The sequence below is a fragment of the Bos taurus genome, chromosome 26, assembly GCF_002263795.3.
Source record: "Bos taurus isolate L1 Dominette 01449 registration number 42190680 breed Hereford chromosome 26, ARS-UCD2.0, whole genome shotgun sequence".
Lineage (NCBI taxonomy): Eukaryota > Metazoa > Chordata > Mammalia > Artiodactyla > Bovidae > Bos > Bos taurus.
The window spans coordinates 51,561,238-51,568,208 of record NC_037353.1 but is presented as its reverse complement, the minus strand read 5'-3'; the positions used below and the strand labels follow the sequence as shown (position 1 = coordinate 51,568,208).

General features: G+C 56.4%; 1 non-coding gene across 1 annotated transcript; it reads right to left on the bottom strand.

Moving 5' to 3' along the window:
• Window positions 1–246: 246 nt before the first annotated feature.
• TRNAC-GCA (transfer RNA cysteine (anticodon GCA)) lies at window positions 247–319 on the bottom strand. The gene has a single exon. It is a non-coding gene; the product is annotated as a tRNA-Cys (tRNA).
• Between the last annotated feature and the right edge of the window lie 6,652 nt (window positions 320–6,971).

The following is a 6,971-nucleotide window of genomic DNA, read 5'->3' as shown; positions in this document are numbered from 1 at the left end:
TCGTGACAGTGCACGGAGGGCCCAGGCACCGCGCGTCACCCAGCAGCGACAAGCGCTCGCTCTGAGTAACGTGCGCACCGTCTCCACTGTTCTTTCACACGAAAGAAGGAAAGTGAAAGAAAGTGAAGTCGCTCAGTCCTGTCCGACTCTGCGACCCCGTGGACTGTAGCCTACCAGGCTCCTCCGTCCATGGGATTCTCCAGGTGAGAATACTGGAGTGGGTTGCCATTTCTTTCTCCAGGGGATCTTCCTGACCCAGGGATCAAACCTGGGTCTCCTGCACTGCAGGCAGATGCTTTACCAACTGAGCCACCAGGGAAGCTCTTTCACATGAGCTCTGCAAATTTAAGGCACCATAACGTCACGGTCAATTATTTTATTCTAGGTGTTGCTGTTCAGTGGCTAAGGTGTGTCTGACTCTTTGTGACCCCACGGGCTGCAGCACCCCAGACTCCTGTATCTTCCACCACCTCCCGGAGTTTACTCCAACTCACGTCCATTGAGTCAGTGATGCCATCCAACCATCTCATCCTCAGTCATCCCCATCTCCCACCTTCAATCTTTCCCAGCATCAGGGCCTTTTCCAATGGGTCAGTTCTTCACATCAGGTGGCCAAAGAATTGGAGCTTCAGCTTCAGCATCAGTCCTTCCAATGAATATTCAGGACTGATCTCCTTTAGGATGGACTGGTTGGATCTCCTTGCAGTCCAAGGGATTTTCAAGAGTCTTCTCCAGCACCACACTCAGACAATGGCTGCTGGTGTGTGGGTCCACCTGCAGAGTCATTCCTAATTTTAGAGGAAAGTAAAGCTTTGCTGAGATCACATGTGCACCCGCTGTGACGTGTGCATCACACACGATTGCTTCACTCCTGTGACGTGTGCAGAGGCGTGCCACCAAGAAAATGCCTGCAAGGAACAGCTTTATTTCCTTTCGACTCTAAGCCTTGAGTGAGCTCTGAATCCAGTTTCCCCAAAGGGAAGCAGGTCGATGCTGCAAGCCATGGGTCTCGAGTCCCTGGCACAGTCCCGGGAGAATCTTCCGGAGGCTGGGAGGACCCAGGGATGAGGGAGAGAGACCTGAAGACCTGGCCCACAGCGGGGGGGTCTATCGGGGCTGGGGTGTCCATTGGCTGAGCTGCGGGCTGGGAGGGCTGGGGCAGCGTGACGAGGTTGAATGTGAGTTTCTCATGGGCTCCCTTGTTATTTCCTCAGGTAATGAAAGAGAAAACGTCAGGCTGGAGGCTGACCCAGATGGTGCTGGGGATGGGACCCCCTCCTGGTTGAACAACCCAGGTCAGAGCTGTCTACTGGCCTGGGCAGAGGTCCAGCTGGGCCCGTGGACCCCTTAAATCACACACTTAATGTTGTGTGGGGGGTGAACACAGTGTCCTTCGGCTCTCAGGGCGGCCCTTGGATTTCAACAAATTCTCAGTGATGTCCAACCCCTTCCTCTAAATGGTAAGACCAGTGACGTGGAAACTGCTTATCAGATCCCCAGGGAAACATTGCGGTGAGAAACGCATGGGACGCACAATCACACGGGACGCAGAACGTTTGGAGCTGCAGGCAGAATCCGGCCGCATGTCACTAGATGGAGAGACGGGCCATGCCGTGACTGTTTCCAGTCTCTCAGGGCAACTAGATGGTTATTATTTGCCAATCAGACTCAGAAAATAGCACTGATACTCAGGACTGGGGAGAGGACAGGGGCTTCACATAACCTACAGTCAGGACTGGGGAGAGGACAGGGGCTTCACATAACCTACAGTCAGGACTGGGGAGAGGACAGGGGCTTCATATAACCTATAGTCAGGACTGGGGAGAGGACAGGGGCTTCACATAACCTACAGCTGCTGCTTGCTGTTTAGTCACTAAGCCATGACTGATTCTTTGCGACCCCGTGGACTGCAGCCTGCCAGGCTCCTCTGTCCTTGGGTTTCCCCAGGCAAGATGACTGGAGTGGGTTGCCATTTCCTCCTCCAGGGAATCTTCCCAACCCAGGGATGGAACCTGCCTCTCCTGCGCTTGGCATTTGGATTCTTGACCTCTGAGCCACCTGGGAAGCCCCATAATCTACTAACAGGAGTGTAATTTGATACATAGGAGGATAATTCAGTGATTGTATCAGGAGTCGTGAGCACCTTAAACCTAGCAATCCCACCTTACGTCAACAGAGAGATGGACAGGATATTTGCCTGGGCCGTGTTCAGAGGCTAAAAAGTGAAGCCCACCTCAGCACCTGGCCACAGGGGTTGATCAAACCATGGCCCATCCACACCAGGGCATACTATACGGTGGGCAGGAAGGACGGGCTAGAAACACAGCTGCTGCCGGGAAACGGCTCATGGTATCATTGGCGTGAAGCTCTGCTGTTTTCAGCAGAATATTAGGGGCGGGAACCAGAATTTCACAGCTAACACGCTTCGTTCCTAACCACCCGCTCCTCCGATGGGGCACTCGGGGCGTGCACGATTTACTCTGTTTGTGAGGAAGGGGTTCAGGGCCCTACAGCAAGTAAGTCGGTGGTCAGACTGTGATCCCGGCTTCCTTCAGGCCTTACCCTTGGCTCCCTGTGTGCTGGGGACGGGTGTCTGAACCACGCCTCCCGGGAGCAGTGGATGAGACCAGAGACCTCCCACCCCACCTCCAGGGGGTCCTCCAGGAGACCAGTTACCATGGTCTCACACAGTGGGGTCACAGTCCACCTGCTGGCAGGGGCAGAGGGGGTCCAGGGGCCGCAGGGCGGGGAGGAGCCTGCTATCTGGAAGCCCCTCCAGCCCCCACCTCACAGATCTCCCGTGTTTGGGCCTCTCCACCAGCAGGTGGGAAGGACGCAGACGTGTTCTCAGGGAGATGCTTCACGCCCGGAGAAATCCTCTCCAGGGTCTGCTGGGAAACGTCTCTCGCGTGTGCATCCACGGGGAGGCGTGCGTGTCCTTTCCCCATCTGCTCGTGGAAGACAGCCGTCCAGGTCTTGGGTCTGCTGTTACTGGTTTCTATAAACAGCTCCTTACAAAAAGGAGGCTGTCACCTAAACAATTCACGTTTCTGAGAGAGCTGATGCATTTTCCAATGATAACGGTTCTCTTTTAATGTCAATCCATTAAAAACCAGGATTTGTGTCTCTGTGGGTAAGTGTCCCCATGGTCTGGGAGAAAACCGCGGTGGTGGGGTGGGTGGTGGGGCTGAGGATGCGCACAGGGCATGCCCCCCGGGCCCCCAGGAGGTGGTGCTCGGCTTCCGGGTGTTTGCAGGACAGGTAATCACACCGCCAGGGGGCCCGGCTGGTGTGGAGCTGGTCTGCTCTCTCCACCAGGCTCCGGGTCTTGGTGGAGTCCTTTGGGTCTCCGCATCCTGAGCGGCAGAAGTGCATGTGCTTACTTCAGGGGTGTTCTCTCTCCTCCCGAGGTCTGCGCTCAACTGCCCATCTCCCAGACAAACCAGGGGGGATGGGTCAGATGCCACCTGCGTTTGGTTTGGAAACGAAGCAGAGGGGACGGACTCTCTCAACGTTACTCAACAAACCCGCCTGAGGAGGTGGCCAGGCTGAGGCTGGCGGGGACAGGAAGCAGAGGGATGCTCCACCGGCCCGCAGGATGGCTGGCTCTTTCTCCACCTTGTAAGCATGAGGAGAACCAGCAGCTCCCCAGGAGAGCTGGCCCAGGTGTGTGGGCGATGCATTTTAGAAACTGCAGGTGTGGGCTGGTGGTGAAGAACCCGCCTGTCGACGCGAGACACAGGAGACACGGGCTCCATCCCTGGATCGGGACGATCCCTGGAGAAGGAAATGACGACCCCTCCAGCCTTCTTGCCTGGAGAATCCCATGGACAGAGGAGCCTGGTGGGCTGCCATCAACAGAGTTGCAAAGAGTCAGACATGACAGAGTGAGCACTCATGGTTAAAAAGTGGAATAATCGTGTGATCTGAACACAGACATACGTTAAATGTCAGCATTTACGAAAACGTTAATATTTGTTTACAAATAAGTTAATATGCTTTCAACAAGTTACATTCAAATGACAACTCCATATTCCTGAAGGAGGGAGGTGAGTGTTTTTATAGGACGAGTGCCTTCTGGACACCTCTCTCGTGGTGAGGAATCTGTGTAGCTGGGGGGCTCTCACTCTTGAGTAGTGGGGGACAGACCCTAAGGGGCACAGTGCCCACTTCCATGTGACACTGAGTGAGTGGGGAGGCCTCCAAGAGATGAGATTTCAGGAGCTAAACACGGCCTCCAGCCAGCAGCCAGGCAGAAGCTGAGTCCTGCAACTGCGAGGCAGTGACTGGCCCCTGTGTGAACCTGGAAACAACCCCTCCCTGCAAGTCAAGCCCCCAGAGGGGAATGCAGCAACACCTCGGCTCCAGCCTGGGACCCCGAGCGGGGAAGCTGCTGAGCTGTGCCCAGCTCCGTGATCCCCTGGAGAAGGGATAGCCCACCCACTCCAGTATTCTTCAGCTCCCCTTGTGGCTCAGCTGGTAAAGAGTCCGCCTGCAGTGCGGGAGACCTGGGTTCAATCCCTGGGTTGGGAAGATCCCCTGGAGAAGGGAAAGGATACCCACTCCAGTGTTCTGGGCTGGAGAATTCCATGGGCCGTGCAGTCCATGGGGCCACAAAGAGTTGGACGCGACTGATCGCCTTTCGCTTTCACGCCCGTGAGGCAGTGCGTGTGCCGAGCTGGGTGTGCTCTGTCCCCTGGCACAGGACACGGGCACGCCTCCCACGGGGCAGGACCAGCCTCACAGGGGCTAGCTGCAGTGCCCTGGGCAGCCTTCTGGGGTGGGCACACGGCCTGGGCAGGTCCACACAGGAGGATTCAGTCTGTCTCCAGGATCCGGGCCTTCACGAGCCCTCCGGCGGGCCGGGCCCTCTGTGCCAGCTTCCCAGGATGTGAGAGCCTGGCCTGCATCTCCTCAGACGTGTTCATCACCGTGGTGAGGAGCCCCCAGGCTCCCGGTGTGGGGGGAGTGCAGAAGTGGCCGGCACATCCCTGGTGAGCAAGGTTAGGGTGAGTTGAGGCCATGAGAGTGAAGCCCCACGAAGGGATCGGGGTCCTCATTAGAAGAGGAAGAGACCCGAGAGCTCTGTCCTCGGCTGCGTGAGCCCACAGTGAGAAGACGGCCGCCTGCAGGTCAGCAAGGGCCCTCACCAGACACGGAGTTTGCCTGCACCCTGATCGCAGACTCAGCCTCCAGACTGCAAGGAATAAACGTGTGTCCTTCGGGCCTCCCAGCCTATGCTCTGTTACAGCGGCCACGCTGACCGAGACGGGGATCCCCCGATTTGCAGCTGCCGTGAGAAGGCCAGGGCGCCAGCCCTGAGCTCTGGCGTCAGGACGCGGGGTGTGCAGGACACGGTGTGTGCAGGACGCGGCGTCAGGACACGGGGTGTGCAGGACGCTGGGGTGGCAGAGCCTTCCCCTTCTCTGGTTTCCACCACGTCTGTTGTGAAGAGCAGAGGGTGGGGACGGTGGCATGGCTGACGCTGGGCACCGTTTAACACCTTCTCTGCCCACTGCAGGTGGCACGTTTGGTCCAGCTTGTTCCAGAGCAGGCCGAGGCCAGCTTTGAAGGGCAGGCTGCCCCCGTGCAGGCTGCCACTGGGATGAAGGTGCTGCTGAGGGATCCTGAGGGACCTCTGCCAGGAATGAGGGCGAGTGAGCCTCATAGCAGGGTGTCAGTCCAGACAAAATGCAGACTTTCAAGCAATTATGATCAACGAGGAGTCTGTTACTGCCTCTTTGACACCCTGCCATCCGCCTTTAACCAGCAGTGCGTGGTCAGAGATGCCACGGTCAATGGCTGGAACCCACAGTTTCCCTCCTCCCGCCCACCTGACCGACTCTTACTGGGCCATGGCCTTGACCTCTCCCTCATTTTAAAAATGATCGGTTAAAATGTTCTTTTTTTCCCTTCTCACTGCCGTCTTCACTAAAGAAATACACATGAGTTTCCCGCAATTTGGAAAGCGAGTCACAGTAAGAAAACAGAATCACCTGCAGAGCCTGTGACGGGCCTGTTTCGCTTTGTGCCCATTCAGCCTTGTTCTCTGACTTGTGTACGTGTCAAAAGGTGCTCTCATTGCACGCGCGATTTTGTGACTCTTTTCTCCTAATGACACATCACGGACACCCGCAGCAGGATCGCGTGTTCTTCTGCCGCACCATTTTTGCTGGTTGCCTGGAGTCCGTTGCTCTGAGTCGACTGGTTTATCATCTACTTTGTCCCCTGCTGCTGGACACTGGGTATTTCCAGGGCTTGTTTCCATGCTATAAGTGACCCTGCAGCAAACACCCCCTTTGGAGGAATCTCTGAAGAAAGCAGATCTTCCTAAGGATGGGCCTCTGGAAGCTGTCCGTTCCCCAGAATCTCTCTCCCTCACTGGCTCCCGTGACCCGCACTCTCAACCTCTTTGCATCTGTGCCTGAAACCCTCTCTGTTGGCTCTTTGGCCTCTACTGTCCTTCCTTCAAAACTGACCCTCAGAACACCGTCCTGGCCGTCTCCTCTCATGTCCATCGCTGCCTCTGTATGTAAGTCATAAACCAGAATACCAGGGCTCCGTTCAGTGCAGGGTCTCCAGACTGTAGGGAGGACCCCTGCCCCACGCAGTCTGGTTTTGCTCTCGTGTGTGAAGCCTGGCTCCCTGTGGGTTCCTCTGGGCTGGGAGGGGCCACAGAAACACAGGGACACGGGAGCCAGGAGAGCAGCACGGAGACTCAAGAAGGTAGAGAGACAGCCTGGCTGACCCGCAGATTCCAGCCTTCATCTGAGTCTCTGCTGCGTGAGGCTGAGCCTGCTCCCGGGGATAAAGGGTGTCCAACGCCCTTGGAGGTACAGGGCTGACTGAGGCCACGTGAGAGCTGGCGTAGAATGATCTCAGGCACAAGGACCGGTGTCTACATCTACGTTCTGTGCTGAAATGATGTTCCAAGTTTCTAAGGTAAGTTTCCCTGAAAGCTGTAGGACTGA